We start from the raw sequence: 25,328 nt of genomic DNA, 5'->3' as shown, positions 1-25,328 counted from the left end.
TGCACGCCCACAGCTCTTTGGGCAGCTCCATTCGAGCTCCAGTGCTTGGGGGGGGCCTCGGAGCCCCTGTCGCAATCCCCCTGCAGAGCACGACCTGTTCTGGCCACGTCCAGACCTTGTGTCTTCCCAGTCACAGCAGTCAAGAATAGAAGGACAAAGTGCTGCCACCGAGCTCTCTTGTGGACCCTCTCTACCTCCTTTCCTTCCTCGTTGTCTCTTCGTTGGCAGAAAAGCCCCTCAGGTCTCCCCGGTTCCCCTGCCTGCCTCCGAGAGGACAGCTGCTCCCTCCTGGAAGGAGTCAACTTTCATGCTGCACTGAGGCCTCTCGGGAAGGCCCTTAACGCACACACCATAAGACCACCAGCAGTTTGCCTGAAGAGCAGAGGATTGTTCAGATCTGTACAGCACCCCACGGGATTTCCTTCCCGCTTCGGTCACCATCATTCTTTGATTCAGCCTTCTAGCTCGCCACCAGCTTCCACAGAGCTGTTCAGCAGTGACTCTGCAACCAAATCCTTTCCCCTCCCTGCACTAGAAGGGTACTTGCAGGTCTCCAACAGGAGGGAAATCCTTCCGGACGATGGACATTGCCCAGGCCCCTTGTCACCCTCCCGTAGAGCACGTGTGATTTTTTTTCTCTCAGAGGTGTATGAGGGGACTCCGGCCCTCAGTCACAGGTACTGCCCTGGGTCCCTGAGCTCTGTGGAGTAAATTCCCTACCAGGAGTTTGCAGTCTCTGCGCAAAAGGATTTCTTGGCTTATACTGCAAGGAGGAAGCTTCAGTTGGTACAGCAGCAATCATGGTGGGCAACGGGACCCAGAATTGGGCAAGGGGAGTGCCCTGTGGCTACTGTTGCAAGACAATCTACAGCAATCTTCATGTCACAACTCCGGAGGTGACACTGAGCGGAACTTGTAAAGAAAAGTAGCTTTGCCACTGGTGTGAACTTTCCCTGGGGAGACTGAGCCGGCTGCGGGGCCAGCGAGGCCTGAAGCACACGGCCATGGCGCTGGGCAGCCGGCCAAGGCCAGCCCGCAAGGAGGGAGGGCTGGGCAAGGGGCTGCCAGGCCCCGGGGGGAAGAAAACGCTCTGGGCCCAGTCCCTAAAGCTGCCCCTCGAGAAAGGGAGAGGAGGAGGAAGCCGACAAATGAGCATGGAGTCTCCCAGGGCAGACGTTAACTGCTAAATTTATTGTGCTGATGGAGCGGGATCAGGGCCAGCACGTGGGGACGGCGCACGGCTGCTCCTGCATCTGCGTCCACGCCGGCTGTAGGGCGTTTGGGCCCGATGTTCCACGCGGGAGCGGTCTCGCATCCGCACGGGCCCACGGCGGCTGGAGCAGCTGCCACTCTCGGGTGCTGGAGAGTTGCAGGAGGACCCCGATGGCAGATGGCTGGCGGTGCTGAGACTGCTGCTCTCAGGTACCGGGGAGCCGTGGGACGTCCCCAGCACTGCCTGACCAGGGGTGCTGCTCTCAGCACTTGGTGCTGGTGTGCAGCTCCTCCCCCGGTGCCTCCTGGGCCGGCTGTAGGGCGTCTGGGCCCGACGTTGGACCCGGGAGCGGTGTCGCATGTGGATGGGCCCAGGTGGGCTGGAGCATATGCTGCCCTCAAGCACCGGGGAGTTGTGGGACGGCCCTGATGCTGCCTGGCTGCCAGTGCTGGGGCTGCTGGTCTCCAGTTCCGGGGATCCGTGGGTTGGCCCAAATGCTGTGTGGCTGCCAGTGCTGGGGCTGCTGGTCTCTGGTGCTGGCGAGCCATGGGACAGTCCCAATCCTGACTGACTGCTGGTGCCAGGGCTGCTGGTCTCTGGTGCCAGCGAGTCCTGGGATGGTCCCGATCCTGACTGGCTGCCGGTATTGGGGCTGCTGGTGTCTGGTGCTGGTGAGCCATGGGACAGCCCAAGTCCTGACTGACTGCTGGTGCCAGGGCTGCTGGTCTCTGGTGCCAGCGAGTCCTGGGATGGTCCCGATCCTGACTGGCTGCCGGTGCTGGGGCTGCTGGTGTCTGGTGCTGGTGAGCCATGGGACAGCCCCGATCCTGAAGAGCTGCTGGTGCTGGGGCTCCTGGTCTCTGGTGCCAGCGAGTCCTGGGATGGTCCCGATCCTGACTGGCTACTGGTTCCAGGACTGCTGGTCTCCAGTGCCGGCGTGTCGTGGGATGGTCCCGATCCTGAGTGGCTACCAGTGCCAGGGCCAGCAATCTCTGAGCTGTCACTGGAGGCTGTAAGGGGAAGTAGGAAGGTCACGGGCATGACCCCCAGGTTCAGGGCAGGAGAGGCCAGAGCAGTGCCCCCAGCCCTCCTGGAGGAGAGAGGCTCTGCCAAGCCCAACCTGGGCACCCGCTGCCAGACCTTGGCCTCAGCCCAGGGGCACTTGGGTGCTTTGCCTCTTACCAGTGCCCTGGCCAGCACAGCTCTCACACTCCCAGCTGGCCGTGATGGTCCTTGAGTCACAGCAGCGCCGGTGGGTGCCCATGGCAGCGCAGGAGCTGCACAGCAGCAGTTGCCAGGACCTGGGGAAGCAAAGGGGTTCATGGCTGTGAGGACAAAGTGACCGCAGCACGGGATTGTGCAGCACAGTTCCTGTTCTCAGTCCTTCTGCTTTGAGCTCTTGGTGAGACAGAGTCCGGGGTGCCGCTTTGGCAACTTACCCCTGTTCCTCTGCCTGCTCCCTGCCTCTGGGACAAAGGCACTCCCGGGCATCGCAGCGTCGGTGCCTCTCGATGAGTGCTCTGTCTGCCTGCCAGTTGTCCCATGATGGCAATCTGATGGAGAAAGGGAAATCGCTGAGCCCCTGCTGCTCTGGCATAAGGCTGATGCAGAGCACCCCTGCTCCTCCCCCCTGCCCGGTTTACAGCTCCTCCAGGAAGCTGAAGTCCAGGCTGATGGGACAGCAGAGGGCCAGGGACTGCAGGGGCAGCCCCTGGCATGTCCCAGGGCTTGCAGCCTCCTGTCCTGTGAGCCAGGCAGGACACCAACCTCAAGGGTATTCGGATGCCCATGGTGAGCATTTCTGGCAGAAACTCATCCCTGTCTCTGCAGAGGGGGCACTGGAAGAAAATACCAGCACACGCAGCCTGGCCCTGCAGTGGAAACATAAGGAGCAAGAGTGAGGCCCTCTTGCTGCCCAGTGCCTGCCGTGCCCTGGGGGCGAGGGAACGGCTCCTACCTGGATGCAGCCCCTATGGAACCAGGCGTGTTTGCAGGCAGGGCACACCATGGTGCGGTAGGACTTTCTGTCCTCCACAGGCTCCAGGCAGATGAGGCAGTTGGTGTCGTTCTCTGGAGCTGCCTCCACCTCCTGCTCTGGGCGGTGCTCCCTGCAGAAGGACCTGGGGGGAAGAGGGAAGGGATGGGTAAGGTGGGAAGGGATGGGTGAGGTGGGAAGTGCTGGGTCCTTCCCCAGTGGGGGCGAGGAGGGCAGAGGTACCACCTGTAGTGAGGAAGGTACTGGGTGACGCATTCACCCTCCACGGCACAGGGAAGATGGAAGCTGCGGTCGCAGCCCTCCTGGAAGCAGGTGATGGTGGCCCCGCTCTCACCACAGACGAAGCATTGCTGGAAAGAGCAGAGCATCCCCCGTCAGCGGCAGCCTCAGCGCCTCCCAGCCAGCCCCACACCTCCGGGGCAGGGCGCAGGATGTGGCCGCTGCTGGGCCACAGCCCACAGATCCACCCGGCGCACGAGGCTCCTGGGCTGGATACAGTCTCTGTGGAGCTGCTGGGAGCAAGGCTTTTGTCTCAGAGCTGCTTGGAAGGGCTGGGATTTCTTTCCTGGGGTCTGGGCTAAGCTCCTCCAAACTTCCTCTGACACAAATCTCCCTGATCTTGTCAGGACCTCACCTTCTGCGCTGCCCGCTTGACTGTGCGGCGAATGTCCTCAGGGAGAAATCCCATGAGTCCTAATTCCTTGTTCTGCTGCTGAAAAAGCTGGTTGGCAAAAAGCTGCAGAAGAGACGAGGAGCTGATGAGGAGAGTGTGGCTGGGAGTGCCTGTGGGCAAGCTGGAGGGAGCCTCGGGGCACTCACCAGGCAAAACAGATGGGCACAGAGCCCTTGCTTCTCCAGTTTGTGCCCGCAGAGATCCGGGTCCGCCACTGCCCGGCCACACAGCACGCACGCTGGAGGGGAGAGAGCAAATGCCAGTGGGAATGAGCACCTCTGCTGGGCCGGGGGAAAAGTCCCTGAGGGATTGTCCCCAGGGGCCTGCTCTGTCCCTGAGGGGCTGGGGGCCGTGGCGAGGAAGGGGCACTGCAGGCACTGCCTCCCCCTGCCGCCACACTCGGCCCCACGCTGACCGCCCTGACAGCCCCTCTGTTGTGCTGCAGGAGGGAAACTTTGCTCTCACCCTGCCCCATTGCGTTGGGGGCCTCTTGTTTCCTTGCAGAAATGGTGCACCGGGGTGTCTCTCCCAGATGCTCCTCGGCTGACTCTGAGGGAGAAGCGGGATGCGGGTCAGCTCTCAGCACAGCCCCAGCACCCCGAGGCGTGGGACCCCCCCTCCTCCCTCGGCAGCCCCCCGCAAGCCCCATCCCTCCCCTGCCCTCTCCTCACCTCCCCAGGTTGCACTGACCACGGCCTGAGCCCAGCGATCCTTTTTATAGGCTTGTCCCTGTGGGTCACAGTGGCCATTGTGACATCAGCACCCCCAAATATGGGCAGGGACGCCCTTGATCTCCTGCCATCTCCTTGGAGACGGCCACTGCCTCACAGTGCCAAGTTGGGGGCCTGAGCCTTCGGCAGGGCTGAAAAAACTGACCCCCCCCCACTGTACCTCAAACGCTTTCCTCCACTTTTGAGGATGGCGCAGAGACCCCCCAAGCACCCCAGGGTGGCCTGGGAGGAGACATTGGGTCTCAGGGAGAGCAGCTCTCTGCTGGAGCCCTACATGGTGTCCCCGGTCCAGCCGCTGTGGATCGGTGAGTGAGGGGGGCCGACGCCAGGACCCCATTTCCCCCATTTCAAGCTCTTGTCACCCTTTGGGAGGCTCGTTGGCCAAGATAGCTGTTGTCTTACCAACTCTTCCATGTTTCCATGTAGATGAGATGCTGCTGGAGGAGAATCCAGAGGAATCAGGGTGGGATCCTGAGAGCACCTGGTTGCTTTCTTCACTTCGCAGAACCATCATGACAATGGTAACAAGCTCCCCCCTCACCAGGACCCTTGTCCGTGGCATCTGCTTGTGCAAGCAAAGGGACCCAGAGGTGGTTGAGCTGCTCAGCCAAGCTCAGCGTGACACATCTTCCACCCCCCCGGTCCTTCCTCCCATAGGCGTTTGGGGAAGATCTTCTGCCTTCTCAGAAGATGGACATTCTCCTTGTGGCCATTGAGGCCTTGACGGCAGAAAACGTCCATGACAGGCAGATGGGCAGCGGCATTGTGGACATAGCCATGAAAGCCCCTGCGTCCTGGCTGAGGGATGTAAGTGCCCCGTGGCTGGATTGTCCTTCCATGTCAAGATGTGTCAAGTCTTGTTCTTCCCTCCTGCCCTATCTTGGCGCTCTTGGGCACCTGAAACCATGTCAAGGCAGCAGGCAGGGATGGGAAGGGCAGCACCATCCTCACCTGTGTCCGCCCCAGGTGCCAAAACTCCTGAGGTTCATCCACAAAAACGTGGAGCACATCTGTGCGGAGCCAGCCCGGCGCAGCCTGGACTCGCTGCTGCTGCTGCTGACCAGGTGGAGCCCCAGGGAGGTGGTCAGGACCCTGCTGGACATCTCTCCAATGTGTGACAGGTACCGACCCTGGCAGCCTTGGGGGCTTGTTCCCCATGGGGAGAGTGGCCCAGAGACACTCTGGCTGCCAGACCCACGGAAAACTGCAGGATATCCCCGAGGAGCAGGGCTCTCCATCTCACCACGCTTCCAATGCTTCAGCCAGAGCTGGCCAAAGCAGAGCCCCTGCCCCATGGGGAACAGCTCCTCAAGCTTCTCCTGCCTCCCTGCGCACCCCAAAATGAGGGGGGTGGGCAGGGCCGGGGTCTGGAGGAGCTGGCCCCTGGGCACGGTGCCGAGGCAGCTCTGCTGACCGAGTTTCTTCTGGCTCGGCAGCGCTGCTGTTGCCATGTGGGAGGTGATGATCTCCGTGCGCTGGGCTTTGCGGAGAGTCTTGTCAGAGCTGCTTGGCGTGCTGCAGGACTGCCAGCTGCACAAGGTGTTCAGCTCCGCTGCAGAGGACTCCTGTATCTACTCCTTGACTGTGAGTGACCATGCTCAGCCCCAGCGCTCTGCCTTCCTCCTCTTCCTCCTCCTCCCAGACCCCCATGCCACACGCTCAGGCCCTACCGATGCTGCTTTAGCCCCACCAAGCCTGTCCCAGCACAGGCAGCACTCTGCCTTCTGCCCTGCCTGCATCCCCCTGCCTGGCACTGGCCCTGGGACAGAGACGTGGGGACTCTGAGGTGGCTTCAAGGGGAGAGGAGACCCTTGTCATGGGCTGTGCTGGGACAGGGGAGGGAGCCCTTCAGCTCTGCTGGTCTCTCACCGCTGTCTCTATTTTAGGTGCTGGTCTTCTCTGAGATTGATGACAAGGAGTTTGCTGACCTGTACAAGGCCCAGAGGTACCTGAGGCATCCCAGCCCAGTGATGCTCTCGCTGGTGCTCACGGGCCTTGTCATACTCTCGAAAAAACCCAAAATGGTGAGCAGGGGGTCGGCAAGGGGAGCCACGTTGGTAGCCAGGGCCTGGGAGATGTGGTGGCTTGGCCCTGGCTGGGAGGATGTGGGGTGACAGCTCCAAGCACCCACCCTTCTCTGGAGGGGGCTGGGGGGTGCCCGGGGGGGGGGATCTTTCACCGCTTCACAAAAAGCAACCAGTGTGTTTCGTACAGGCCAGGAAAATGCCAGTGCTGCTGCCAGACATCATAGAGACCCTGCCGGCTGCCAACACCAATGTCACGGTGAAGGCCCTGGTGGTCATCACCAATGTGATTTGTCTCATGAAGTGGGAAGAGGCCAACCGCATCACTCTGAGGCTGGTGGAGAAACTCCTGCCGCTCTTTGATGATGTAAGGCTGCTGTGGTTGCCTGAGCTGAGGCAATGGGTGAAGGACCTTCAGCCCCAGCCCTGTGGGCAGCATTTGGGCAGGGGAATCCCCCTGGCTCCTCTTGCGTGGTCTTTCGGGGCTCTTCCCACTCCTCTTCCGTGGCCTTTCAAGGCTCCGGGGCCGTTGAGCCGCAGCTGCAGATCTGGCCAATGGCTCCTGCATTCAGGATCCGACCCTGGAGCATCTCCTCTCCCCCCAGCCACGCTAACGCCCCTGCTCCCTGTGGGCAAGGAGCAGCTGGTGCTGAGCTCCCTCTGTCCTCCTCCCTGCCAGGAGTCCAGCCAGGTGCGGGAGCTCTCCATCCGCCTCTTCAAAGAAGTGATGAAGACCGTGGTGGGGAGAAACACAAGAAAAATGGTGAAGAAAATGAAGAGTGTCCTGCTCCCACTGTTATTCCATATGAGTGACCAGAACGAGAGTGTGGCAAAGGTGCAGTGACCAGCGATTGGTGTCGTGGGGAAGGGCGTGCTGACACTACGGGGGTGGCCTGCGAGTGAGGGACAGTGGGATTGTGTGTCACCACAGGGTCCCACTGCACTGGTCCCACCGCCGCTGCCCTCCTTCCTCCCTGCTGCAGAGCTGGAGGGAGAGGTGGGGACCTCACAGCCCACAAGAAAGGTTCCTGGGGCCCCAGCACTAGCAGGGATGGAGAACCTGGCACAGACATTTCTGTGGCCTGTGGCCACCGAGCACATGAGTCCCTATGGGCTTTGTGTGCTTTGAGCCCCAATCCCTGTCCCCCAGGGTGTCGGGGCCAGCTCCCAGAACGCAGGATGGCCCCAGGAATGAAGGGGGATCAAATCCCATGATCACCCCATCCCCCCAGCGTGGAGCCAGGCCCAGAGGAGGAGGATGCCAGGTCTCCTTCCCTGGGCTCTGGTGCCATCTCCCAGCCTCTGCTTTTCTCCGCAGGCTTCCCGGGACACTCTCCGTGCCTGTGCAGACTTCCTGGGGTGGAGGAGGCTCATCTCCCTGGTCGACACAGGGCAGACACATCTGATGAGAGAGTACTTGGTGAGGACAACCCCCAAATGCCCTGGCCGGGCTGGACGAGGGCCGCCCACCGTGCCCCTGGGGACGGCTGTGCCGCTCTGCATCGCTGCCCTGCTCCAGCCCGGCTGCTCCAGCTGCATCCTCCTTCCCTGCCCTCAAGCACGCAGCCCCCAAGGGCTCTTCTCCAGGAGACCCCTGCCCATCTGGGCCCTGGCAGTGGTATGCAGGGGTCTCAGCACCCCCAGCCCCCTCTACCTGTGGCTCTCTCTGGTCCTCAGCCCCACGGGGCTCCTGGCTGGGAGACGGGAATCACTGGGAGGGAACAGGGGTGCTGGCAGGAGGGACTGGTCCGGATGGCTGCGGAGGGTCTGTACCAGCCCCGTGCCCTTGTGCTCCCTCAGATAGCGCACAAGAGTAGCGGGGTGGAAAAATATCTGAACCAGAGCCTGCTGTACCTGGAGAACCCTCAGGCCACTGTGCGAGAGGCAGCTGTCAGGTTCATTGGTGAGTCCCCGGGGACCCATTTCTGGCCACCCGGCCCCAGCCCCCACTGGTGGGCTCGCCGGGGGTCTTGCTGGGTCCCACTGCCCTCGGGTGCTGTCCTTCCTGGAGGTCAGCCCTGCCGAAGGGGAGCAGAGCTCTGACATTAGCTCTGTGCCCCAGGTCTTGCTGCACGGCGTGTGAGGATCCTAAGCCACGAGAGGCTGGAGGAGATCTGTCACGGTGAGTAGAGGCAGTGCTGTGCTGGCTGGGGCTGGTGGGGCAGGGGACAGAGCCTGGGCACCTGGGGGTCTCTGCAGGCAGTCCCCTGGGGGTTCACGTCTGCTCTGTTTCCTTCTCTTGAAGTCCTCCAGCCCTTGGAGAAAGATGCTGAAGCCTCCGTCAGCTCCCTGGCAGCTCAGACCATCCTCATCCTGACATCTCTAGGGCAGAAGCCAAGGTCAGGATGGAGCCTGCGGTCACTGTGGTGCTGGCCCTGCTGAGCCTTGGAGAGATTAAATTCTTCTCAGGAAAATGGCCATATTTGAATACATTTTTTCTTTTCATGACAATGTATGGTCATTGTTATTATTTTAGTTCAGTTATTAAACTGTTCTTACCTCAACCCAGCACTTTCCTCACTTTTACCCTTCCAATTCTCTTCTCCCATCCTGCTGAGGGGGGGGGGGGGATGGTGCTTAGTTGCCAACTGGGGTTAAACCACAACACCAAGGGGCAATTTTGCCTTCTCGAAAAAAAATAAATCACTTTAGGTACCAGCAGTAGCGTTCCCTTACTGGGTGCAAGACAGCAATAGAGAATTAATAGAATCAGAGAATCAGAATAATTCTGGTTGGAAAAAACGTTTTAAGGTCAACGAGTCCGGCCGTTAACCCAACACTGGTGAGCCCACCACTAAGCCACATCCCTAAGCGCCACATCTACACGTCTTTTAAATACCCCCAGGGCTGGTGACTCCACCACTTCCCTGGGCAGTGGGTTCCAGTGCTTGACAACCTTTGCAGTGAAGAAATTTTTCCCGGTTTTAGCTCTGGTGTCCAGAGAACACAATACCAGGGGGGTGAAAGAAGTATCTGACTAGGGACAGAAAGAGGGTGAAAGAGAGGGGGAAGGACCAACAGCAGAAGGACCCTGCCCTGCCGGGGGTCTCTCCTTCCCCCCACAGCTTCTCCCCCCAGTGCCGTGGGCAGCTCCCCGGGCAGGCTGAGTGCTGACCCTGGCCAGCGTCAGAGTCCCTGCCCCTCACACAGCCCCTGGGTGCAGGGACCCTGCTCTGAAGGACAGCCCTGGGCACCCCTGGCTGCACCCCCAGCTGCACCCCCTGCAGCCGTCCCCTGGAGAAGGCAGCCGCCATGGCCTGTCCCTCTGACAGTGCAGCAGGGAAGCCCTGCTCGAGAGCACGTCCTCTTCTCCACAGGAGGGAGATTCCTGGGGCTGTGCCAGCTTCACCAGATCCCTCCACCACCTGCAGCTGCACCGCCCTGCACCCAGAGACTGACTGTGTCAAGAGCCGCAACAATTTCTCCTCCAGTGAGCTCTCAGTGTTCTCCCACTCCTGTCTGCCTTCCCCTCTCTGTGCCCCACTCCTCTGCCCTCTGTGCCTGCAGGCAGTGCCCTCAGCCCTGCTGCCCTTTGCAGAGGAGCTGCTCCTGGGCAGAGCTGGCTCTCTGCCGCGCTGACCACTTGCCTTCAGCTCCCTCCGTCCCAGGAGCCGGCCCAGCTCCGCAGTAGAGGACCAGCCCAAGGCATTTTAATGACCCCTCGGGTGGGTTTGGTGCCGAGTACATGAAACTCAGACAGCGATAAGAAGTTGAAGACACCTCTCAAGGAGTCAAAGTCAGAGGCAAACGCCAAAGTTTCTTGGACCGTTAATGGGTCCCACTAGAGACAGCACTGACAAAGCCTCCCTAGGGGCTGGGCAGAGCAGAAGACTCCTTGAAGAGGTGACACGTAAACAAAGACCAGGAGCCTGCTGGGGCTCCCAGTGCCCCCAAAACTCAGCACAGAGTCAGGGGGTGTCCCAGGTTTGGCACCACTGGGGATTCCCAGGACCTCCGAGCTCTCACCTTTGTAGCTGTTATTAAGGAAACCTGTAACTCTTGTTGTTGCTGCACCTCCAGAGCCCTAAGATCTTCATTTTGTAAAGCTGTCAATCACACCAAGAAGAGCAGGTTTCTGATAGGAAAAAGCCTTGTTGTGAAAGTACAACTGAAAAATCCGTTATTCTCCCGGCACCAGGGCAATGTCTGAGGTCCCAGTGCAGCAGGGGGGTGAAGACAGTGGTCTTTACGTAGGATTTATTACAGAATCCAGAATCACAGAATTATCTAGGTTGGAAAGGACCTTGAAGATCTAGTCCAACCGTTAACCTAGCATTGACAGTTCCCAACTACACCAGATCCCTCAGTGCTGGGTCAACCCGACTCTTAAACACCTCCAGGGATGGGGACTCCACCACCTCCCTGGGCAGCCCATTCCAATGCCTGACTACCCGTTCTGGAAAGAAACGCTTCCTAATATCCAGTCTAAACCTGCCCTGGCGCAACTTGAGGCCATTCCCTCTTGTCCTATCGCTTGTTCCTTGGTTCAAGAGGCTCATCCCCAGCTCTCTGCACCCTCCTTTCAGGGAGTTGTAGAGGGCCATGAGGTCTCCCCTCAGCCTCCTATTCTTCAGACTAAACCCCCCCAGTTCCCTCAGCTGCTCCCCATCAGACCTGTGCTCCAGACCCTTCACCAGCTTCGTTGCCCTTCTCTGGACACGCTCGAGTCATTCAATGGCCTTTTTGGAGTGAGGGGCCCAAAACTGAACACAGTCATCGAGGTGCGGCCTCACCAGTGCTGAGTACAGGGGCAAGATCCCTTCCCTGTCCCTGCTGGCCACACTATGACTGATACAAGCCAGGATGCCATTGGCCTTCTTGGCCACCTGGGCACACTGCTGGCTCCTGTTCAGCCAGCTGTCAATCAACACCCCCAGGTCCCTCTCTTGGCAGAGGTGCAGCATTGTGCAGCCTCTGGATGGGAGCTGGCAAGTTCACAACAGCTCTGCGCTGGGCTAACCACAGTGCAGAGCTGTTGTGAACTTGCCAGCTCCCACCCAGAGGCTGTACAATGCTGCACCTCTGCTAATAAATCCTGCGTAAAGACCACTGTCATAACTCCCCGAGGGGTGAGGGGATGTTAGCCCAGATGTGTCACTGCTGAGCATGGCCATCCTCTGTCCACAATATACACAAGCCCCAGACTGAGAACTCATCGCTTACACCTAAGAACACATGAAAACTTCAGGTTAGTCCATCAGTTAGAAGTTAATCTGCACACAGTTAGTGGCACAGACACAAGTTCAGTGTAAAGGCAGGTAAATCTATAATAACTGGGATCTAAATCCCAGTTAGGTTTATCCCAGGCATATAATGACAGAGCAGCACACACACACCAGGACTTGCAATCCTCAAGCTGTACCCCTGTAATTAACTACCGCAACTTCCTGACATAGTGGGGCTTTAAGTAAGAGCTTTTGAAAAAGTTATCCTTTGACTGAGTGAAGTCTTACCCTAACACGTCTCTAAATGGTGCTATTTTTGGAATGAGAAATGTCACTTCTTTCCCAAAACAGGCCCATCTGAAACTGGTCCTCAGGCAGTGACACATTAGAAGAAAAGCTCTTTTCTCCCTGGGTTTAGCTGGTGTGATAAGTTGCTCAGATTCAGTTTGACCATGTAATTTGCGGACAATTGTTTGAATGGCTTAATACGTTGTGAATCAAAAGAAGAAATTCTACTGTAGGTAATTAAGATGGAATGGGTAATTATTTTTCTCTGTCTGTAAGTTCACTTTCTGAAGAAGGAAGGAGAAAACTGAGCTTTCAAATCCCTCTATTCTTTTTGCCGCAGAAGTAGTCCTCATTTGCACCCACAAATGTTCGCACGTACTTATTTGTATCTTCCCTGGCCAGGCATAGAGTCACTTTGAAAACTGAGCCCACCTAATGAGAGGAGGAAAACAGGAGCTGGTGCTGATCAGAAAACATGCAGCTGCTCTACTGTATCTTTCTTCTACAGGTTTCTCCAAGTACTTGACAAATTTTAAGATCAACAGCAAGAAATGCTAAGGGGCAGGTAGCTGTTGTAAACCATTTTTAAATGTGGGACTTAAAATTTGCCCTGAAAGGCAAAAATTACTTAAGGCACTTGGCTGATGATCAGAGGGTACAAATCAGAAGCCTTAAATACCCAGCCTGTACAAAGCAGCTCTTCCAGCTGGTTATTCCTGACATGTCAGCGACACGTTTGACTGCACTGGTGTCTCTTTATTTGCTCATTTTCTGTAACCTCAGCCTGCCAAACCGTGCATCTGTTTGGGCTGCTGTCAATCACACGTCAGTTTTTATTTTACTTGGCTCAAATCAAAGCTGGTGTTTTGAGAAGAGGTGGGGGGAGAGCACCTGTCAAAGCACTGAAGGCGAGAGAGAAAGGCAGAGACCTAAGAGGTGGGGGAGAAATGGGTTATTTATTATCCATGAAAATGATGCAATATTGTGCGGGGATGCAAAGAGCAGAGAAGTGCAGTGAGAGCGGCGCTGTACTTTTGGGGTGACTTGCTTGTGCCGTTTTAGGAGGTGCAGAAGAGGTGGGGGGCTGAGCTTCAGACTGCAGCGGCGCAAGGAGGTCTAAGCAGAAGGTCAAGGAATAACAATGTAGAAAGGCCAAGGAAAATCCCCCATCTCATTCCCCTTGACAAGCCACTGCTTCGCAGGTGTGAGACTGAAATGTCCTATGACTGTCTCAAAGCTTGCTTGTGTCTGTGCAAACCTCCAAGAGAAGCTGCTGCGGCCTGTGAATTGGTCTGGGGGATGTCTCCCAGAGAAGCGGGAGTGTATTGAAGGATGCACCCCCCCACTTCTTTGCAGTTGCATTGTCCGGACTCTTTAGACAAGCCTCAAAGGGGCAGAGGTGTGCTGAGCTGGCCCCATCCTGTAGCTGTTTGTGGCTCTATTGTGTAGGCCAGACCCCATGCCTGCATGGCTAATGAACTGACAAGAGGCAAATGTTCCTGTCCTGAAGCCAGATGCAACAAAACCTGTGGGACCAGAGAAAAACAAACTCAAGGTGAGCAGATATGCTAATCAGCGGATACGATGAACTTAAAAAGACAGCAGAAAATTTTGCTGAGTGTGCATCTACCATCAAAGCCAGATCTGTGTGCACCTACCACCGAAGAACTGAAGACTGAGGACCAACGGGACGCTGCTGGATCCATGGTGGTGACTATTCTTGCAGCCCTATCCCGCATCCTTGCAGCCCTATCCCGCATCCTTGCTTTATTTCTGCCATTTCCTTCCATTCTGTCCTATCGCTACCCCTGTTCACTTTAATAATAAAAACCTGTTTTGGGTATATACGGCATTTGGCCTCATTTGTGTCTTAATCTCGCTCTTGGGATCATATCGAAACCTCCCCCAACATTGGATCGGGACAGCAGGTCGAATTCAGGGGACGTGAGGATGGTTGTGCTCCCGTGCCCAGAGCTGCTATGCACTGGTCCCCTCTGGCTGGTGCACTGGGGACTCCACAAACACAGCCCAATCTGGGGGCACAGGCTGAAATGGGGGGGGGGGGGTGGGTGCTGGTGTATGAACCGATGCACTGATGTGCCACAGGATGGTGATCCCTTCATGGAGGGAGAGTCGCTGGAAGTGTCTCATTTTACTGGGGTGACACCAGAGCCCCAGATCCACGCTGGCTGCGAGCAGTTTCCATGGCAGTTTATATGAGCTAAAAAAGCCCCCCCCACATCTTGTATTGACTTTGGACTCAGGTGACTTTTCTCCTAATAGGGATTTTTAAACCTGTGTAGGAATTATTTTGCTCACTCTTGAGAGACTTCACAATTTCTCATTCATTGTTTTCAATTCTGAGATGGGATTTTTTCCCCATATTTTGTGTAAAATTCTGAGGAGATGCAATAGCTTTGGAGATTGCTCAAACCTTTTGGGTTTAATGACTGAAATGTCTCCCTCCTGTTTTACTTTTTAAAACTGAGTACCATTTTAATACCAATAATAATAATAAAAAAAAGCTAAAATGAAAATTCACTTCAAATGGAAAATCAAAACAGTTCACTCTGTGTTTTTTTCAGATAAAGTGTGATTGAAGTCAACATGTTCTGAGCAACATCTCACTCATCATGAAATGGCATCTTCTGACAGGACATTTTTTCATAAAATGAGCACTCAGTCTGGGACTCCTGTATAAAGATATTAAATGTGAATATCTGGTGGATCTGAACGTAGAGAGAAGACACAAATTATAGCTAGCGTGGACCAATGATTATTCTTCTTTCCTATGTTAAAACAAAATAACTTATAATCATCCAGAGTAGCCGGAGTCTTCTGCTCAATATCTTCATGAACACAACAGATACAGTTAGAAAGCTGTAGCTGTCTCTTGAAAATAGGGGCAATGAACTGAAACAATTGAACAAAAATAGGTGCCAATAAGAGCTAAGAGACTACGCATTTTTTGGTTCAATGGTCAAATGGAAAAAAAAAATACATTTTGAGTTAACCTGAATTGAAAATTTTTCAATTTTTCCAGTGAAGCAAAAAATTGAAAAAATTAATAGCAGATTGCTTTTCCTTTTAAGCTTTTTTTATTTTCTGTTACATTTCTTTTTCAATGGCTTTTCGGGGAAGTTTCAGAGCCTATTTGATCAACCTCCAGTCTTGTAGTGGAAAAAACAAGTTTTGCCCAAAAGTATTTCATTCATTGCCAAGTGGTATGAGGAAAATTAAGTTAGACCTTCCAGAGGTGTGAATTGCATGAGCTGTGTTCAGAAAATAGTGTTGATTCATTTCAACTGAGAATCAGCCTCCCTATCCTTGAGGGGACCACGTTATTTTCTGCTCTGACACTCTCTGGCGATCGTTCACCAGCGCTGCTCTTCCCAGGGTGTCCTTGCAGACAATTAGTTTGAGGACAAGACTCTTCATTCTGGTTATTGGAGTTCCCAATGAGGTGGCTGTTTTGGGAAACAACTCACAATGGAAATAAACCCGACCAGATGCCAGAGCAGACACCAGGGAATTCTTTAACACTCATTTGTTTGTTGTTTTTTTTTTTCTTCTGCAAAAGAAGCAGATTTAGTTACACCAAAATGTTTGGTGAGTCCATGTTTATGTTACTGAATCTCCCACTTTAAAATATTCTGAAGCGTTTAGAAAGCATAGCTTTGATGTCCGCAGAGCTTTGCTTCTTCAAGTTTCCTTTCAGAAATTGTTTCACATTTACCTAATCTGTCATCAAAAGACTAGGAAGCAAACCAAAACATTCCTTTTCTAGATCACCATAAACCACATTTAATTCAGCATTTCGAGTGCACCAAACATGCAAAAATTTTGATCAAACCTTTAACCTGGTTATGAATCAGCTTTTTCTGAAGTTATGGAATACCTGACCAGCCAAAAGCAAACCCTGTTTTCCACCCAGCTCTGGCCATGGGAACCAGCAGGGCGAAGAGAATTTTGTTTGCTCACTCTAATCCCCGTGCCTAAATCTGCCTGCAGCCCAAACCCAGCTGCCAGGGGGAGAGGGCAAGAAGCCCTGGGGAGTTAATGTCCTCCAAATCTGCCTTCAAAGCCTTGCAGTTTTCCACCACTACCACACTGTTATCCCTTAGCTTAGGCTAGATTTTCTTGCTATCCAAAGAAGCACTCGAGCTTTCTGCAAATCCTGCCTGGCTTTGGTCTTCAGCGTCTCCAGCTCTCTGTGAGGGCCAGGATGGCTTCACGGGCCCCAGGAGATGGTGTGTCCTTCACGGCCCTTGACGGGGCTGAGGCACGAGGAGCTGCAGCTCAGCAGGGACATTTCGCAGTGGACCCCCATGACGCAGGGACACGCGGCAGCGTGACTTCACGGCAGCCCTTGCTCCTGTAACAGGCAGTTCTGTGGCTGCAGGCATGCCCAGATGCCACTAGAAGGATGAACAGTGCTGATTTTCACATAAAAATGTGTTTCCCCAGCAGACTTACTGAATGGCATTTGCCCAAATCCTCCCCCTCCCCCTGATCTCTTCTCCACCCCGACCTGCTCCACTCCCCCATAGCAACACATGGTTTCCTAGCAGATGACTCTCGAATGATGATAATTCACCTGGCATACAACTTATGGCTGAGTTTTATATTAAATGTTCTGTGTGGCCCGGAACATAATAGACTTTGTGAGGCTGACTTTGCAGGCTGACTTTGTTGTGAAAAAAAAAAACCCAACCAAAAGTCACCACTTTGAATTGCATGTGATGTGAGTGCTTTCTTCTCAGTAAATCAAGCTGTTATCTTTCCAAACTCCTTCTCAGCACCCTCCCTTCTTAAATCCTCCAGGCCGTCATCTTTTTGAATATGATATTCCTTAGGGTACATAATTATCGGGAAGTTGCGTACAGAGAGACCTTCTGATTCTGTACCTCGATGGGCTAGTGACATTTCCAAGGGAAACTTAGCTGAACACCACTGTTCTTTGACAAGTTTAATAAGATCTTTATTGTTTGTAAAATAGCCTGACCTTAGCTTTACCCTCACCACCAAGGGGAAGGGGAAGAGATAGCTGGATTATAACAACTCCATGAAATAAAACTAATAAAAATATACTTTAATGGAATCTGTGGGATAGAGAAGCCAAGGACTTGGGTGGTGGCTTCCTCCAATGCACTAGGTGTAGGGCAGGTTAGGAGTTTGGGTCTGGCCTGGCAGATGGTTCTGGGTTCCTCTGCCAGGCTGGGAATCATCTGCCCTAATTTAGGTGTCCAAAAATAAAGGATAAACTCTTAGCTAGTCACTCCAACCTTTCTTTACACTGAGTGGAGAGGAACTGAGACCTTCAAGGATTCATTCACCTCCCCTAATATTAATCAAAACGCTTTCTAGAGTACCTGGGACTGTGATGAAATGATGATAAATACTATGTATAGTTATAATCCAGTGTTTCCTCAGGAAGATGGGCTCAAGCTAGTTTGAGAAATGAGGTCCAGGACTCCTTAGAAATGAAGGCCCAGGTTTTCTTTGGAATGAGAGATAGGCTTTCTTAATATTCAGAGTCTGGATGAGGACTGGAGTCCAAAGACAGTAACATGAGACCAAATAGTCAAGGCACGGAAGTCCAGACTTGTTGAAAATTGGACCAAATAAAACTTGAGTCACTTGGCTGATACGTAATCAGGAACTGGGATCCAACTTATCTTGAAACTTATTCCAGAATTGCAACTTGAGCTCTGAAGCCTAATGTGTCTGGGAGTCCAAAGGAGTTAGGAGTTTTTTAGGTTTTTGAGTAGTTCACCCGATTTCAGGCTTTACAGCCCAGTTTTGCACTTAATGCTCTCCTGAGGTGGCTTCTTCAGCCACAGCTGACATTTGGAAGGATTTTAACTTGCTGCTTTACAGACTGTTTCTTGTTTTGTTTTTGGAGAGGTTTCCTCTTTATAGTATTTAGCATTTACATTGAAAATGGAAGGGGGAGTAAAAGCAGCATTTTGGATTCTCACAAACCAGATGCCTGAAACAAATCATTGCTTCATGGCCAGCTATTAGTGAGCAGGGCTGGATACAGAGACAGTGCAAAACTTCTAAGTCTCTTTGCTGCTCAAAACGTGTTTCTGAGGAGCTTCGCAGCTTTTATTGAGACCCACAGGGATGGGATAAAGTAGCAACAAGCAAGTCGTTGCCCAGCAGCAATCCCGAGAGCAGCAGGAGGCAGAGAAATGAAGAGGAACGGAAGATGTAGGCTCACAGCTCCGCCAGAACAGGCAGTTTTGACCGAGGTACTTGCAGAGAAGCAGAGAGGTGCCAGTCACCAGCATTTGCCATATCAGCTAAAGAGATATATGTCAAAACCAAAGGGGTGGGTGAGTCACATCTGCCTTGGGACCTGCTCTGTATCTGCTGCCATCAGAGGTGTTCTTTAATGACAGGGATAGCAGAGTAGAGATTAGGTTTATGGAGATTGTGCACTGTATAATGATGGGAAGAGATCCAGATATGCTGGAGAACATAGTCTGTGTGCAAGGCCAACATTACAAACTGGAGAATCAAGCTGAAAAACCTAGGATGTGATTGAATAAGGACAAGCATCAAGCCTGCACCTAGGAAGGGCAATCTGTTACTGTGGGATGGAGAACAGCTGGCCTGGCAGATGTTGCGCAGGAAGGGATGGGGAATTTGTAGCTGATGTAAAGCCACATATGATTCAGCCATGCCAGGCATAGAAAAAAAAGTGAATGTAATGGGAAGCATAAGTAACAATATCAGCCACAAGGCACATGGGTGATCCTTCCACCAATAAGGCCACATGTGCATCTAGCTTTTAATGCTGTACTTTAAGTGAACTATGGATTGACAGGAAGGCATTCAGAGGACAGCAACAGGGGTTATCAGCAACCCTCAAAACATGGCATAAAGGTAAAATGAATACATAGGAACTGTTTAACCTGAAGAAGAGATGGCAAAGGTACAATCTTCAAATATGAAAAAGCCAAAGAATAAGGGAAGAACTTATTCTTCATGCTCCTGGTGAACAAGTAAAGAAGAAATGGGCTTAAATTGCAGCAGGAAAGATTCAGGTGAGACATCAGAAAGACTGTCTTTAAAGCTGGTATTGTGGAGTGCTGGAGCTGATTGCCCAGGGAAGGTGCGGAGCTTCCACTGCCGAAAGGCTTCAGGAAGCTACACAATATCTGCCAGGAGTGGTTTAGGCAGCATTTTCTGGCTTGAGGCAGAGGAAAGACCCACCGACTTCCTGAGATCCTTCCCTGCCCCTTTTTCTTTCTTCCACTTTTAAGTTTCTGATATTTCCCAGCTCAGTAGGACTCTCAGACAAAGCACTGCTGTCAGAAAATAAGCTCTTCTCCCCTGTTTATCAGAGTGAGCAAGAAACCATGGCACTATCAGAATTTCAAATGTAATTTTACTCGGTGGTCAGGGCCTGAAATATCTGAGGCTTAAATATGGGCTCAAACCTAGTCATTTTGGTTTTCAAAATTGCCACAAATGCAGATGTCCCTGTGCTGTTAACTGCCCAGTAGAGAGTAACAGGTTTTGTTTAATTTGTGTGCTCTGATGCACAGTTCACACGACATGGTACAGTTCAGGTTAAACACCCAGAAACAGAGGTTACCCACTTCGAATCTGAGCAAAGAGTGGAGCTGTACCTTACTACTGAACTACTAATCTCTTTGTGGACATGAAAAGGATTTTTATTTTAGTTTTGAGATTTTTTTACATCTCTTTTTAACATACAGAGAGCTTCATTCTCTGTTTCCAATTCCTAACTCAGGTACAAACTATTGAAAAAAATGTGGCCAATGAAAGGAGCTCTCACAGCTTCAAAACTATTCCCAGTCCGACCTGGAAGGCCTATGAAACTCCAGGTTGGATAGAGCTCTCTCCCAAATGTTCACACCCTCCCTGTAGAAACATAAAGAATGGAGATCTGAGAGCTGTTCAGCAGATCCAGAGAGGATGTGAATCTGCTTCAGATCTTAGTTATTAGCCCTCAACTTCTAAAGCAAACTATGTGAATGCCTATTTTTAATCTTGGTGTTGCAGCTCTCAGTTTTTATGTTAAAAATGCCAATAAAGCTCATCCCAACAGCACTGGATGAATTTTGCAGAAATACATGGGATTTAGGATTTGAGATCCATGGGAAACACTGGTATTTCTGCCTTAATCTTTTTTCTGGCCATCAAAATAACCTAAAAATAATAGAAATATGATTACAAACACAATAAAAAGCTCAATCTGGAAGATTTCAAAAGTAATGAAAATTCTGACCCTATTCTTTTGCAGCAGTTAAAGCTGCTCACTCCACTCCTGTTGAGTCATTTTGTTTTGATGAAGGCAGACTGCTTCTCGTTCAGCCCATAACAGAAGGTTTAACATCTGAAATTCTACATGTTTCCAACAATAAAGGGATCCTAGAGAATAAAAGTTTAAAAGGAAATGAAAACAAAACCCAAAAGTTGTAATGAGCTGAAAGTCATTCCCAGAGCTGGCTGCTCCGAGAACCTGAATGTGGGCAGCAAAATATCCTCCCTGTTCAACACATTGCTGAAAGGCTGCAGGCTTCGGCTTAGGCCAGGTTTGCCATCAGTACATCACGCATTGATTAAACTTTAGAAGCCACTGCACAGGCTGAAGGTCAGGATCAGAGAGCTACAGCAAACAGCAGCGTCAGGGTCAGTGCTTTTGTGAGACATAGGGAGGCAGGCTGGAAACTGCATGAATGAGCTATTTGACCAGTTCTTCAGAAAACACCACCTATGCCCGGAACAAGAAGGCGGGAACCCACATTACAGCCAGGGCCACAAGAAGCTTATTGGCAAGTCTCCAATCTTCATGGGAGAGATGCAGTTCCTAGCAGCTCTCCTAAGGAGCTGTGGAAGATGCAGTTTCATTGTATCAGCACATTTAAAAATGTCAGTGCCAATTGGAATAAAATGCTACAGTGCTGTAACAGGCACAGTAGTAGTATAATAATAAAAGTAATATTATTATGGAGTTAAGTGCCTACATTAAGACACTGCACTCACAGGGCACAGCTGCTTGAGAAGCTTGTTTCTGCTCGTTGAGTGCCTTTCTTTGAGATGTTAATGCGGATGTGCTGTGCATGGCCCTCAGGGAGGTGTGGACAGTGCTCTGGAAGTGTTAAGTATCATTCTGTTTGTTTTCTGCCACCATCCAGCCCAAGGAATTTGTCATCTCTAGCCTGACCTTTCCTTCCCTGCCCCCACCAGCTTTTCAGGGAGTCTATTTCTCAGCCTCTGTGAACATAATCCCTGCCCCAGAGAGACGGTTCCCCATAGCTCTGGGAAAAGTAGCTTGTCTGTTCTGCATCATTGTCCACAATCCTCTGAAATTCACTGGAATAGCATGTCTGTGGCCAAAATGCATCCTCCTTCCTCCCTCTATGTACCCACTTCCAGGAAAGGAGCAGCAGATGTCCCACAGGCAGCGCTTTCTAGTCACAGCCCAGCTCAGCCCGTGGGCAGTGAGAGGTAGAAAAGAAAAACGGTTAGACTTTGTTTGTAATGCTTGGGGAGATGGACACAAACAGTATTTCTGTTTTAACATTCCCAATAGCTCCCAGGTGTTTTGGCAAAGCAATAGAGGTAGAGCTGAAGAAACAAAGGCAGCAAAATCTAAACCGAAAAAAGTGACTAGCACAAGGTGCAAAGAGATCGTAGCAGTTCTCCCATGTCCTGGTGTGGGAGAAACAGGACAACCACCGTCCATCCTGCAATCTCTACCTGTCAGACCAGCTCTTCTCTCTTCCACAGCTGTAGGTGGAACAAGAAAGGAAGGGGTTGGATGTTGGATGAGCAGCAGCAGAGGCATCTTAGCACTGCCAGCATTCGGCGTTGGAGCGGAGGCATTTGCTGGGTTTAGGGGGGTGGCCTGTATTCAGTACACAACACTTTCTCACCCAGCAAACTCACAATTTATTTGAGAGGATGCCTAGAAAAAAAAAAAAAGTATTCTTTGGTGTGGATATAATGCTAACAGGGCAGACAGCTTTGAAGGGAACATACAGGAGAAACATGTGTGAATATGTTTCACAGGGTTAAGCTGCAAACCCACACACTTCACCAGACAGATAGAAAAAGCACATGGGCTTTGTAGTGAAAAGGGACATGGAGCGTCCTGCTGACCCATGATGGAAAGACCATACTCAACAAGGGGGCTGACTTCTCTGCTATTAGCCCAGCACTTAAGGGCAGGATGCATCTATACTGCATCTCTTCTCCAGGTCAGCGAACTGCTGTTACATGCAAATGTGCCGAGGAAGAGGTCAGCAAAGGAGTAAGTACCAAAGGGCTGCAAGAGAAGGGAGGAGCAATCCAGCTGAATGTCAGGAGCCAAAATGAACCTCAAGTTTTCCAGGCAGAAGGGCTGGCAGCCTGAAAAATGATTCTTAGTTACACCTACAAGATCTGGTGCCAGACACGCAGCTGATGGGATGGCTGGGCACAAAGGAGTGAAATATCGACCGGTGGATTCTTCAAAGACGGGAATAGCAGAGGCCCATCAATCCAAGTCACCAAGGGAAGGAGAGTTATTGTCGTGCACACACTCTCGCTCACACACATACAGAGACTTGCAGTTGCTTTCCCAGTTTGGCTCTAGTCTTCCACTGACTCATAATCCAGCTACTCGATCATTTCTAAGTAAAGGGCTGTCAATGCATCCCACCAGCTTGATCAAAGAAATGCTTCAGTTCCAGATAATCCCACCAAACCTTTCTGTTCATGCAATGCTAAGATCAGGCTGTCTGTGTTCCCTCTGTAGGCACTGGAGCAAGAGATGAGTTTCCCCAGGGGCCAACTGCTCCTTTCCTAACAAAGGCGCTTCAGATATTGTGCTGAGCTGCCCTTGGCATGTCTGGATTTCCCTAGAGAGCCTAGCTGGCCAGCTGAGATGTGGACTTGAGTTGCAGCAGTTGATATTGCTCTTCAAGTGATGGCAGCGGTCCTCATTCAAGAAAATCTCTTTTTCCTGCTCTTTGCCTTTCAAAGTAGCTGCAGGAAAGAGAAATGTTGCTTTGGGGCTACTGCAGTGGCTGTCTCAGAAACCACGGATTCTCTTGGTAGATCTTCCATTGTCTTCTTTTTCTCTGTGTCTCTAGACCCTGCCATAACACAGCATGATGGATGTTCCCTTTTTGCCACCCTTCTTTTGTTTCCTCCATTTGGATGATATTAATGTAAGGCTTCCTCAATGTAACTGCAAAGTTAGAGGCTCTTTTCTAACATTTTGGATGTCACAGCTTTGCTTTGCTAGGATCTGTGATTTTCACAGAAGGTAGCTGTACACTGTCCAAGCACAACAGTCTCTAGTTACCTGCACCACCATCACTGCTCCAGGCCGGGTGTCCTTCTGGGCAAGAAGTCCCACTGTGCAGCAATTTTCCTGTGTTCTAAACATAAGTGTTATTCTAGTGGGATCAGCATACACATATCCTGAAGGGATGTTATCCTCATAAAACAGCTTTTTGATATAAAGTCATGGGAGCAGAATGCCCAAAGTCACCTGACCAATGTGGAGAACTCCACTGACACCAGCCAAATCCACAAGCCACCTTATTTCATTGATCTACAACACTTTCACTGCCAGAGACCTGCAAACGCTACCAAAATGGCAAGATCTGAGCTAAGAAAGACCCAAAGTGCTACTGTCCACCTGACGCCTCCATTGCCTTCTGCTCAGTGAAGGTATTCTGTACTTGTTCAAGCCTACAGAAGCAACAATCGTCCCCAGCCTCATGTCCTCGGACCAAATCTCCATTGGCTCAGCAGTTCAGCAAGGTAGCCACACTCCACTGCCGGGGGAACACGCTGCCATTTAAGACTTGCTGAGCAAGCCCTATAAAAATTAACGCATTTTTGATGGGGAGACAGTAGGGGATGATTAATGAACACAACCAGTGAAAGGGGGGAGGGGGGAATCAGGGGAATAGATTTGCTAAATTGACAGCATATGAGATGTTTGTTCCTGCCTGAAACAGCAAGATTGGCCAGTAACTTGGGTTCATCGAGAAGGCCACGGACCCGTGAATTGTACATCATCTATATTCAGATGTACAGGCTTGTAGGCTCTCTGGTCCAGTGAGCCCAGTAATGAAAGACTTTAGAGCTGCCCGAGATATAAGATCGAGTGCCCTGGTTGTTGTAGCCCTGATAAGATTTTAGATGAGAATTTATTTTGTTAATGACATTTTCAGTGCATAGCTCTCCTGCTCATTCAAGGGTTACCGTGTATGCTTTCTGCAGGAGTGAGAACTTCGAAGGATGTTCAGGAGAGACTTTTATCCCATGAGTAAAAACAGAATAACTGAACAAAGCAAGGGGGTATTTGTTATCATATCATTTGGCCCAAAGAAAGATACAGCATCATGCAAAGCTTGCCCAAAACATTTCTAGTGCTATCACATTATATCACATTATTATATATCACATTATATTATTAGGATATATATCACATTATATCACATTATTTTTTTGCTCAGAAAAGTTAAAAAGGAATCTGCTGAGGCACATATTTTTCCCTCTGCTGTATATTGCTCAAGTGGCTGAAAATTTTCTATCAAATCTTTTTCTCCCCATTTTAGGAACAGACATCTCTTTGGTGGTGAGTGTGTGCAGACCTGTGTTGTTGTTAAGCAGGGGAGCTCAGCTGCTAATTTGTTACTGCAGAGTGTTTCACAATCATGAGGAAAACCTTGTCAACACAAATCCTCACGACTGCTCACACCCCTTCCCCTTCCTCCCTCCAACGGAGGAGGTCCTTGTGTGATGAAGCACAGCCTGGGCCGTGCTGGTGATGGTCCTGGCCATGCTGAAGGCTGTGTGCTGCCTCCTTCCATCCCCATGCTGCATGTTAGTGCTGCTGTCCAATGTTTTCCTGTGTGTTCTGCATGGTTCAGAGGCCTGATAATGGTGCTGCTTGCTCACTCCTGAAAGCAGAACCGATTCCCCCAGGGATGAAAAATTCAAAAAGTAAAACCCACCAGATATTAAAATGTCTTCCACCAAGCAGATCCTTTCTTGACTCCTGGAGGATGGGAATCACTGTCATTTCCCCTGGCCCCATCTCTCGAAGACACCTACCTTCACCTACTGATCGTAGGTTGGGCAGACATTCACATCCACAGGAAGACACCTCTGGGAGGTCGATACTCAGGGGCTGGAGGACTACCCCCTTGCATCTCTTCTTGGCAGTGGCTTTCCTCATTCATTGGGTCTGACAT

The sequence above is a fragment of the Strix uralensis genome, chromosome 17 (assembly GCF_047716275.1).
Source record: "Strix uralensis isolate ZFMK-TIS-50842 chromosome 17, bStrUra1, whole genome shotgun sequence".
NCBI classification, from domain to species: Eukaryota; Metazoa; Chordata; class Aves; order Strigiformes; family Strigidae; genus Strix; species Strix uralensis.
This window is presented reverse-complemented; position numbering follows the sequence as displayed.